We start from the raw sequence: 12,470 nt of genomic DNA, 5'->3' as shown, positions 1-12,470 counted from the left end.
TGAGAATACCTGAATTCACAGTAATAAGTTAACCACATAAGGTTTAAGAAACAATTGATGGATCCATAAATACACATATACAATAAAATATAAATAACATATAGGCATAACTAAGAATATAGACTTCAGAATCATGAGTTCAAAAAGCTGGCTATATGATTTGTCAAACTGTAAAACTTTGGTAAAGTTAAGTAAGTTCTACATGCCTTAGTTTCCTTGTCTATAAAGTGGGAATAATCATTGGTATGTTGTAGGCCTTTTGGAAGGAATAGAAGAGGAAATGTATAAAAAACTCTTAGAGCCATTCCTGCCACATCAGGGGCACATAATAAAGTTTAATTCTCCCCTTTTCCTCCTCTATTTGCTATTAGGTAAGGAGCACATTCATGTCTTCAAAAGAAGGTGACATTTATTTACTTATTTCCTTATTTATGTAGCTAGAAATAGTGAGTTTAGTGAATATTGAACTCAACTCCAGCATGGGTCGTCTCTATCAAAGATTTATTTACGCTAACTTTGCTTCATTTCACAATCATTTATAATGTGTCATGAGATGACAGTAGGCATTTAAACTTGAATAACTCTCAAGTATGTAACTGATGACTTTGGCTTTAATTACAATTATTGATCTAAGCCTTCTATGTAAAATCCAGTAACAGCTAGCTCTTTGCTGAGCATGTCAGCTGGTTAGGATGAAGAAATTAGGTAATTAGGGAAAATAATTTTTTTTCTTCAAAATCTCAGGTGGGCTGCAACCCAATTTAAGATAGGATTAATTTGATTCACAGATCATATATTGGACAGCTATGGTTTTTTTAAAAAAAATAATCTTTGCCAGGAATGGCTAGGTAGTGTCTATCGTGACCCTGCATTAAACATATTCTTCTTTGACCTCTTAGTTCTGTGAAGACCCGAGACAGAGAGGGCTCTGTTTATTACTGACTGTGTCTGCTCAATTTTACGTCAGAGCTGACTCCCTGATTGCAGAGTTCTCAAGCTCTCTGACTGAAATTATTCAAATTTGGAATTATAAGAGCTTTCTACAACTACATAGATTTGTTCAGCCTGTTCCTACTGTTCTGTTTCTGATCCTATTTGCTATTATACAAATCCCTGTAACACAGGAACTTCTAGAGGCATGACACTCTTTGAGTATAAACTTACCCTGTTAATTTTATATACAAAATAGCTCCTTTTGCCAGTGGATGGGATCTGTAGGTGCTACTCTGAGAAAAATGTATTATTTTCCCTATCTTTAAATGGGGAAAGAACGAGTACCAAGCTGTTTGCTGGAAGATTCTTCTCTGCTACTCAATTTTCCTTTAGAATTATTTCTTTTTTGCTCCTATCAAATATCTCCCTCCACCCCCAGTTTCAGCAGCTAGGGTTAAATCTTGTTCTTTTGCTCCCTCATGTGAGTTCACTGTTTAATATATGTATATGTATGTGTATATATATACATGTATATAATATACATATTTTAAATATACATATGTGTATGTATATTTATTTATTATTTGTTGGGTACGTGTTACAGTAATTCTACCATAAGAAACAATAATACTTGCAGGAATTCAATCTAAATGATGGCAAAATTGGCTTTCTAATTAAGTCGCTGTGTGTTGTTTCTCAGCAGCTCTGTTCTCATATGAATCCCTTCCTCTCCTCAATCCCACGCACCATCCATAGCTTGTTTCCTTCCTTCCCACTGTGCCATCCTCCATCAACCAGGGCAGTCAAATCAACCCTTAGAGTGTTCTTAAAAGCACCATATGCCCAACAGAAGAGCACTTGAATTACTCTGCATACCAGAACCTGCTGTACATCACAACAGATTATTAACAGAGACCAAAAACTAGGACACTGTGTGACCTTACAACCTATCAGAAACTACCACTGAGAGCACTCCTTGGACCATTTATTATATCTCCCAGAATTTCATTTCTACCAACTAAATTAGTCAGACACTTACAGGCTACTTGGATGCAAATGACTTCTAACCTAAAGCTTGGCCATCCTGCTTCTTTCTTTCTAGGCACCATATATTTTTTAAAGGAGAGAGTACACCTTAGCAAGTTTCTCCATAATGAAGAAAAAAAAAACAAAAGCAAAGAAACTTTTCTAAGTAACTTACTTGAGTGCCTTTCTTTGTGGAGTTTTCCCATAAAGAAAGGGGAAAAGTGACATGATCAAGATATTTAATTTAAGAATTTAAGCAAATAACATGTAAATTATTGTTTCTTTTCTTTTTAAATACATAAATACTCCTGATAGGTTTTTTTTTTTTTTTTAGGTTCTGTGATTTGCCTTTTATATTCAGGGCCAAGTCCTGCCTTGTGAAAATTTTTCAGATTACCTCCCTTGTTCTATTTAATTTTGCCAGGCTTAAAAACTTTATCTTTTTTCATGGGGGCCTGATAGCCTAAAGAAGGCTGTATTTCATTCTCATATCAAATAGTTTAGGGTCAGAAAAACCAGGTAGCCTCCCTCTACCTTTACCTGCCTCCAGAAGGAAGCCACTTTGAAAGAATATAGGAAGGACAAGCCATTCCTAATGTGCTTGCTCTACAAAGCAAAGCATGTCATGAAGTGATATTAGATGGTAGAACCTACTAAAATGCAGCTGGGTATTGTGAGATGTGGCAGGTAAGAGGGAACCATAGAAGCTTTACATGTTGACACCAAAGGGAGAAGGCAGAATAGGAGATGTTCACTTGAAGCAGCCTTGGAAGAAGTGGTTGCGTATGAACACAACATGGGGGTGAGCTTACTACAATGAGAGCAACTACAGAAAATTATAATGTAATGGCCATGCTGTTTATATAAACATATTTTTCCTAGAAAAATATATAGCCATAGGAATAACTAGTTGATCTGAAATGGCTATTAAACTATAGTATCTAAAATAGACATTACACTATAAAATAGAATAAAACTCCAAAGTTGCAAAAGTCATACAACTATCCCTCTGCAAGTTATAAAAAATTGCAAAGATGAAATTAAATTCTTAATATTTAGTATATATATATATATTGTATTACTATGACTATTTGTTTTCAGGCATTTCATATTTGCTAGATGCCTGAAAGACATAGTTACAAATTATTAGTACTAATATTTCACTAAGAAGAAGAATAGTGATCTTCTTTAGTGTAGTAGAAAACAATTTTATTGAGAGTTTGCAGGCCTGAGTTTGTGTTCCACCATGCTCCACCACTGAAACATTTAACCACTTTGTTCCTGCCACACATGCTTATAGGGATGCCTTGAGAATCAAGTGCTCTGTGGGAAACCATACAAACGAGAGATATTAGTACATAAAGGTTTATGTACTTAAGAAAAGTTACATTGGATGGATCTAATCGATTACAGAGTTAAAATACTTTCAATGCTGTGCTTATACACTTTTGCTTACCACTGAATTGATTTCTTTCTCAGAAGAATATAGATGTGACTGTCAACTTCAGATTAAGAGCACATTTTATGCCTAGATCTATAATATTTGAATAATGTATTCATATATATTTCCTCATTTTGCATTTTATTTTAGCTCTGTATAAAGTGACATTAATTGAATGCTAGCATAGTTGAGTTGCCATATGAAACATATGGAGCTAGTCCCTATTAATTCAGGTAAGAAACAGATTAAAGAAAGGAAGTACCTTATGAGAGAGAAAGGCAAGGTCAACAGATGCAAAGATCTAAGTAAAACGGCAGCATCGAGTTACTCGAGAACTAAAATTAAGTTCCTGAGCAAAATGAATTGCTAAGGAGAAAGGAGAAATTAAAGATAAGAAGCTAGAATTATCATTCCTCCAAGTAGAAGTTAGGGATCAAATCTCCTAGAGTCTTGGGATATCTTCTAAGAAAATACCTTTCCTTCAGTCTTTCTCTTATTCTGCATACAAGTTCTGCATCTCCCTAGAGTGTGGCTCCAATAAGATTAGAGAGAGCAAGGAAGTTTTGCCATGTATATACTTTCAGGACACATTCTGACTTCATTGTGCTTTTCTGGGCAGAAAACTACATCTTTCAGGCTTCCCTGAAGCCAGAATTCTGGATGCAAATTAGGTTTAAATTTGAGCAAGGGCAATGTAGCATGAGGTTTTCTCTTTTGTGTCCTGAGTCCAGTTTCCAGTTTTCTAGGTGTCAAGAGGCAGTTGTATCCACAGTAACAGCAGCCATATTCTGTGTCCCACTGTTCAGTCAACAGCTTCCTGGGTGTTAAGAGTCAGGGCTCATAGTGGCAGCTTCCTGATCGCGGCTTTCTGATCCCTGGATTGCAGTTACGGAAATGTGTTCTGGAACTACAGAATTTTCAGTTATAGCCTTCTGATTCTTTCCATTCCTGCAGCAGCTAACAGTTTCCCGGGGGTCTCAGTTCTGCAGGGTTCTAGCAGTTGATCCTGAAGATTGGGCCTGAGGTCCGCTTCTCCAGTTCTTCTAGCAATTTTATAAGCACTTGATTCCTGTATTACAACCCTTTCTGCCAAAAATATCTAAAGCAGATTCTATTTTGTGAGCTAAACCCTGATGATGAAGGTTTCAACTCAAATGCCTACATCGACAATTGGCAATGACTGCCTAGAGCAGTGTGTTAAAAAGAACATTGAGACTTAGTCCAAACTCAGTGGAAAAGATGTTCTATGCTTGGCATGGGAGACGGGGTCATTATACGCTTGCCACCCTATAATATATCAGCCTCACCTAACAAATCACCATTTTTATGTATGAATAAATACAAAATTTGAAAGGATAGATAAAATTTCAAAATGCAGTCCTATTCAAGCAGAGATAGAGTGAAAATGAACTAGGCAGACCAAAATTAAACAAAGATTGCGTGAAGGGAAATGTTAGATTTATTCACAGGAATGCTAATTGAACCATATGTGAGTTACAATTTATCATACTCGAAATAGCAAAAGTTACTTCAATACAATCCCACTAGTCTAAACTCAATCTTCAAAGATAAAATAGCCTGGCCATTTTGTTCTCTGAACTTGCTGAATTGAACACTGCTGGAAATGATTTTAAAGGATTAATGTTAAAGAAACTTCAAATCAAAAATCAAACTATTAGAAAAGAATATAACAACAACAAAAAAAACCCTCTGTTCCTGTTCCTTTATAACTATTTACCCTGGTAAGGTAGGGTGGTGAGGGTTTTTTTCCCCCCATTCTGAAAGGCAATCATTTTTTTCCTGAGAGTGTTAATACTTCAGTCATTTAAGCTTCCTAATTTGATGCTTTTGGTTAAGAAGGAAACCTTAAATGAGGAAAGGAAATGCTGAGAGGAAATTACTTGAACAGAACTTAATAGTTTTGTGATATGAAGCTGTGATCACATTTTTTTCACAGTATGAGTCAGTTATATAAATGTTTGGTTTACTTAGTTTCTTAATTTGATATGGAACTAAACTGGGCAAAACTTGTCAGCAAAATGCTATTGTTCATGAGTTAAACTACACAGATTTCATTATAATATGGTATTCCATATTTGTAAGTGAAACTGGTTTCAGTGGGCTTTTGGTCAGCATAAAGCTCATTTTTAAAAGTATGTTTTTAAATGAATTACTGGTCCATGCTATAATTTCAATAAACCTGCCTCCGACATAGGGATTTGAAGATCATGGTTATAGTTACTATTAGTGTCAACACAATGTAAGTAGGGTTCATTATGAAACTCACTGGGGATTTCTAAAGTGATTACATTCTCTTTGTAATCCACAAAAAGGAACTCTTCAAAAGATAACAATTCAATGAGATGAGATGGGAACCATCTGGTTCACTTGTAAATCATATCCTCATTTTTTGTAGTATGGCATTGCTGTTCTGTCCTATTAGCACCAGAAAATGAAATTCAGGAAGGTTGGTTTTTATTTTTTGTCCTTATAAAAATGGAAAGTGGGTTGAACATCAGCTGTTAGGGTAGTTTGCTACCTACTGTCTGGCAGAGAGCCCCATCAAACCCAGAGAAACCCCAAACTACCTTTCTTTATGCAATCAAGTATGTTCCCTAATGTTTTCATGTTATGAGCAAATACCCAATACTAATTTTTTTAATTTTTTATTTTATTTTATTTTTTTAACTGACAGATAATAATTATACATTTCATGGGGTACACAGTGATGTTTTGATACATATAATGTATAGTAATCATATCAGGGTAATTAGTTTATCAAATCATCTGAAATATAATGTCTTTGTGTTGGGAATATTCAATATCCTCCTTCTGGTTATTTGAAACTGTAGACTATATTATGGTTAACTGTAGTCATCCTACAGTGGTATAGAATACTGGAACTTATTCCTCCTACCTGGCTGTAATTTTGTATCTTTTAACAAATCTCTCCCTAGCCCTCCCTTCCTACTATTCTTCCCAACCTCTAGTGTCTTCTGTTCCTTTTTTGTTATTTCATACCAATATTTTTTCATTTTTCTATTACCCACATATTGTTCTCCTTAAGCAGGCAGAATAGGCAGTGACCAACTTAGTACCTCGAAGGTTCATGTGACTGAGGTGCCATAGTGATAGAAAGTCTACCATTACCAAAACAAACAACACAAAACTAATTTAGCTCTTGATAACAGATGCCAACAAACATTGCCCTGAGCAGCTTCCTACCAATTCAAAATGTGAAGAAATCCAGAGGTTCTGTGTATGCCTTTGGGTATGACACCCTACTTGTAAATGCAAAACCCTTGGAAGGGGTAGAACATTGAGTCCCGACAGCTTAGAAGGAATTCATTTGGTAAACTTCTTTCCAAGTAAGTACAAGACAACACAGAGCATGGGATCTTTAGAATCCTTGCGGTCCTTTCTGGGAGAGAAGATGGTACTTCAACTAAGTCACAGACTCAGTTCCTTGTCTCTAAACTAATTTCTTCCTCAGAGGGGCAAATTTATTTTTTTCACGTGTAAATTGATTTCTTCTTCCATGGGAGCATTTCCCTTGGAATTTAATTCCTGGGTTCTCTGGCTTGCATATTGTGAGGAGAATTCTCCTTCAAGTTTCTATTCTGGCTCCCATCCCACCTAGCAGCATGCTCTTTCATGGTCCGAAGCAGTATGGCACAGTGGGAAAGGCCGCAGCTTTGGAAACAAGTGACCTGTGTTGGAGTCTGAACTCTGTCACATCATATTAATATATGATCTAGAACAAGTTACCTAACTACTCTGAGACTCAGCTTCCTCCTCTCTGTAATAAGCTTAATAATATCTACTTTATAGAGGCTATGGTAGGCAGAATAAGGGACCCCAAAAAATATCTATACCCTAATCCCTGGAATCTGTGAACACATTATATGGAAAACACTTTACAGGGATGGACTTTGAGATGGAGTGATTACCTGGGGCCCAATCTAATTGCGTGAGTCTTTAGAAGTGGAGATGCATTCCAGAGTGTGGTTATGAAGAGAGATGGCAGTGGAACAAGAAGAGGAAGCAGAGAGATGGCAGCATAAGAAGGACTCTACCTACCATGGCTGGCTTTGAAGATGGTAGGAGGCTGTGGGCTGAAGAATGCGTGTGTCCTCCAGAACTCAGAAAGGCAAGGGACAAATTCTCCTGTAGAGTCTCCAGGAAGGAACACAGCCCTGAGGACACCTCGATTTTTGCCTAGTGAGACCCACATCGGACTTCTGACCTACATAACTGAAAGATTAAAAATTGTGTTGTTTTAAGCCACTAAGTTTGTGATTTGTTATAGCCACAACAAAAAACCAATACAGAGGTATTGTAAGAAAGTATAAGTAGAGGGCCTACTATAGTGCCTGGCACAGATTAAGCCCTAAACAAGTATTCATTTCCTCCCACAATTTATCTAGCACACTCTAATTCATTTATTCACCAAAAATAACTAATAATAATTATTATGTACTAGATACTATTCTGAGAACTCATGGAGTTTACATCCTAACCAAAGGAACAAAATCACTTTATATACTTGAGGTAATTTTTCACATTCTGTACAGACCAGCTCCAGTAAGCGTGTGTGTTTCTCAATCATTGCACCACAGTCTCACACACGCTCACACTCACACATGTCAACAAGAGCTGCCAGCAACTGCACATTTCCTAGTCTTTGACCTGCTTCCTTAGAGTGAGCTGGTTTCTCTAGAATTTTAAATGGAGAAACTTACTATTTTGTTTTGCATTAGAAAGCAGATCAAAACTAAAGGCTACTGATAGGTTTGGTCTTAGTGTGCCTGCCTCTGCTCATACAACCATACAAAATCCAAAAGGCCTAGGCAAAAATGTCACTGTGACCTCTAAAGGCCACAAAGCATGGAAGTTCAAATCAATCTCTTTAGAGGGTTACATGGGAGAAAGGAAACCCCAGAGGTGAGGGCGGGGGTGGGGAGTAAGAATGGAATTGCTGCTATTCATCTTAAAGGTTTCATGGATGGAAACACCGAATTAAACATCAATTTTGGTAAGTTCAGACTCACAACAGTGAGTGTAGGTCAGTCAGAGAATAAATTCAAGCTGTTTTTCCAAAAGAACTATAGAACTTCCTAGGGAAGAGTCTATTTAAACCAGTGAAGCAGCCTGGCTTGTCCTTCCCCTGCTCTACCTTTCCTCGAGTGCTTGCTAATTTATCTAATGAACCCAAGGTGCTCAGAGCCCCACAGGGGTGACACACCTCTCTGACTAGTCCTTGGGACAAATGCTTCTGGATGCAAGGGACTTATAAAGTCCTTCACTATCCTGCCCATGCTGAATGTGGCAGGGTTTTCTGCCCCAGACTGACTCCGCCTGGTATGACAAAGCTCATTCTGCCTCTATAGATTAAAATTAAAGTCCCTTTTCCAGAAGGAAGAATCCCGCCCTAGACTTAAGCAGCTGAGTGGCCTTAGGAGCACTCAGAAAAACACATTCTCATCTTGTGGTAACCCTGGTGGTTTTACTCTGCTCCCAGTGGTCCCCTTCTGCTATATTTGCTATATTTGAATACAGGGAAGACCTAGTAGAGAGCAGCAGACTTTCATTAGTGCATGGATCCTGGTCAGACAGGGGATCTGGCAGCCTCCCAAAGTGATGTTTGCCCGACAATTGCAGCATCCCACCACCCAGGGAAATCAAGTTTCACTGTCGAAGACAGACTCTAGTCCTAGAACTCTAAGATGATTCCGGGGGTCTGTTAGTTTAATGGAGCTCTCCTTGTTGCTTCCCTTTCCTCTCTGTGTGTAAACGCCTGTGTGATGTTTTTTTAATGTTTGTATTGATGTTGAGATGCCGGTACAAAAACAAGACTAACAGTGTACGATTTGGGCTCCTAGTTTCCCACATCTCCTGTCTCCTTGAGCAGCTGGCATAGCTGGAGGACTGTTTATTCCATGGCTTATTTCCCCTTTATCTTTGATGTCCCAGGATGTCAAAGGTTGTAAATTTAATATTGATTTTATAAAGTAGTTTTACTCTAACATGTCAGTTATGATTAACTTCAACCTGGAAGAAGCTCAGCCACTGATCTGGATTTGCACGCAATGTGGCTCCCCAGCTCTCAGACTCTCTGAGTGAATGCTTTATTTATTAGAGTATGCAGTGGTTTGTAAAGGCCAGGACAGCCCTTGGCCCCCAGCTCTCTCTCTGCTCTGAGGCTCCAGCACCTGGGCCCTTACATTAAGCTTGAAAACCCAAGTAGATCAGGGAGACATATCATTTGCTGGCATGTCAACAGACAGAACAGTTTATAGATCGCATTATACCCCAGTGCATATAACCAGAGAGAGAGGAATGAGAAGTCTTACTTGAATTTCAGCCCCTCCCTTTCTTCCAGGCCCCCAGTGACCTCATGTTCCACCAGCAGCATGGGGACTTTAGCTATAATAATGGTGATAAAAGCTGACATTTATTTCCACGTGCTGGACACTTAATAAGCATCAGGCATAGTACTAAGGGTTTTTTACGTGTCATCTCATTTAATCTTTACTTCAGTCCTATGAAGAGAATATTTATTAACAGTAGTAGTAGTTGTAATCCCATTTCACAGATAATGGAACCAAGAAATCACACTGCTGTAATTTTTGAAGTTTGGAATTCAACCCAGGCAATCTGACCCCCAGAGCCCACATTCTATTACAATTCCTAATGCCATAAGGAATGCTGTATCAGAAAATTGGGAAATGATGTTTTTGCACCAGTCATGCTGAGATGACATCTTTGGCTTAAATTAATATTTGCTGTTGTTACATTTTGATACGAACTTATCTTGAACCAAAATGGTCGAATTCATTCCCAAATTCCATCTACTCTCTTGAGAAGAAGGTAACTGGTGATTTTATCCTGTGCTACCGAGCCTGTCTCTCTCCCCACACCTGGGCACAATTCCTCCTTGGATGATGCAGCTCAGGATGCTCCTGCTTTGTGGCAGGAAGCTCTTCCTGAAGCTCTGTGGCCACATTCCTGCTTGCCAGCTGCCTGGAAGGTGCCACAGAGGGGCAACACAGCCTGTCAGGTTAAAGAAATGGCTCACAGCTTTTTCGCCTTGGGAAATCTCAGCTTTCTGTATTTCAAAATTGCAGAGGCTGATACAACAGGAGGCTCAGAGAAGTGCACTTGGACATTTTATCTCCCAGGTTAAATACACTCCTTGAGCTTACCTATATACCTGAGCTCTACACTTCTCCCTCCAGCCTGAGACAGACTAGAAAAGGAATCTCTCTGGGACTACTTTTCCTGACATTTTCTTTCTTCCCTCTGCTTGTATCTTAACAATGGGGGAAAGGATAGATTAAGGCAGATTAAAGATGGTGCCAAACTCTTTGACATACCTCATGTCAACAGGTGGGATCTCTGTCCTCTACCTTTGGATCTGGCAGGGCTCAGATCACAGCAAGAGAATACAGTGGAAGTAATGTTGAGCCCCTTTATAATCCCAGACCTTAAGACACTGGAAGTCCCTTGTTAGTTCTTGGAAACACCACCTCTCAAGAGGTGGGATCTCTGTCCCCTTCCTTTGGATCTGGGGAGGAGATTACTTCCACTGTATTCTATGAGTAAGATCTACCAATAGAATACAGTGGACATAATGTTGACCCCATTACTAAGCCCAGACATTAAGAGACTGGCAGTTGCATGGCAGTTCTTTGACACATCTCCTGTTAAGAGCTCAAATCTCTGTCCTTTTCCTTTGGATCTGGAGGGGGGATTACTTTCAGTGTATACTCTGACCAATAGAATGCATTGGAAGTATCGTTCAGCCCATTTCTAAGCCCAGTTACATTACAGTGGAAGTAATGTTGAGCCCATTTCTGAGACCTTAAGACACTGGCAGTCCCTTGGCAGGTCCCTCACACACCGCCTATCAAGAGGTGGGCTCTTGGTCCCCTACCTTTGTATCTGGCAGAGGAATTACTTCCATTATACTCTGTTGGTCAGAGCACAGTGGAAGCTGTATGCTCTGACCAATAGAATACAGTAGAAGTAATGTTGAGCTGATGTCTCAGCCCAGTTACATTACAGTGGAAATAATGTAGAGCCCTGTTCTAAGACAAGACCTTAAGACATTGACAGTCCCTTGGCAGTTCTTTGATACACCTCTTGTCAAGAGATGAGATCTCTGTCCTCTACCTTTGGATATGGCGGAGGGTTTACTTCCACAGTATGCTCTGACCAATAGCATACAGTGGAACTCATGTTGACCCCATTTCTAAGCCCAGCACTTAAGAAACTGGCAGTCCATTGGCAGTTCTTTGACATACCTCCCATCAAGAGGTGGGATCTCTGTCCCCTACCATTGGATCTGGTAGGCAGATTACTTCCACAGTATGCTTTGACCAACACAATACAGTGGAAGCTGTATGGTCTGACCAAGGGAATATAGTGGAAGTAATGTTGAGCCCATTTCTAAGCCCAGTTACATTACAGTAGATATCAAGTTGAGCCCATTTCTAAGCCCAGACCTTAAGGGACTGGCAGTCCATTGGCAGTTCTTTGACACACCTCCTGTCAAGAGATGGGATTTCTGTCTCCTACCTTTGGATCTAGTGAGGGATTACTTCCACTGTATGCTCTGACCATTAGAATACAGTGGAAGTCATGTTCAGCCCATTTCTCAGCTGAGGTACATTACTGTGCAAATAATGTTGAGCCCATTTCTAAGCCCAGACCTAAGGAGACTGGCAGTCCCTTGGCCATTCTTTAACACACCTCTGATCAAGAGGTGGGATCTCTGTCTCCTACCTTTGGATCTTGTGGAGGATTATTTCTACTGTATTCTATTGGTCAGAGCACTCTGACCAATAGAATACAGTGGAAGCTGTATGCTCTGACCAAGTAGAATACAGTTGAAGTAACATTAAACCCACTTCTAAGCTCAGTTACATTACACTGGAAGTAATGTTGAACCCATTTCTAAGACCAGACCTTAAGACACTGGCAGTTTCTTGGCAGTTCTTTGACACACCAACAGTCAAGAGGTGGGATTTCTGTCCCCTACCTCTGGATCTGGCGTGGGTGGGGGGGT

General features: G+C 39.2%; 1 protein-coding gene across 5 annotated transcripts in view; it reads right to left on the bottom strand.

Moving 5' to 3' along the window:
- The window catches only part of PRKD1 (protein kinase D1), a 768,557-nt gene that overhangs the window by 652,381 nt on the left and 103,706 nt on the right, over nucleotides 1–12,470 (bottom strand). The window contains exon 1 of one of the 5 annotated variants that reach the window (XM_045569405.1): nucleotides 7,481–7,649. The exons of the other annotated variants lie outside the window; for them this stretch is intronic. The gene's annotated coding sequence lies outside the window, so the exon portion shown is untranslated. Of the gene's footprint in view, nucleotides 1–7,480; nucleotides 7,650–12,470 lie in introns of those variants that run through there. 5 annotated transcript variants of the gene reach the window in all.

Source organism: Lemur catta, chromosome 1 (genome assembly GCF_020740605.2).
Source record: "Lemur catta isolate mLemCat1 chromosome 1, mLemCat1.pri, whole genome shotgun sequence".
Taxonomy (NCBI): domain Eukaryota; kingdom Metazoa; phylum Chordata; class Mammalia; order Primates; family Lemuridae; genus Lemur; species Lemur catta.
This window is presented reverse-complemented; position numbering and strand designations above follow the sequence as displayed.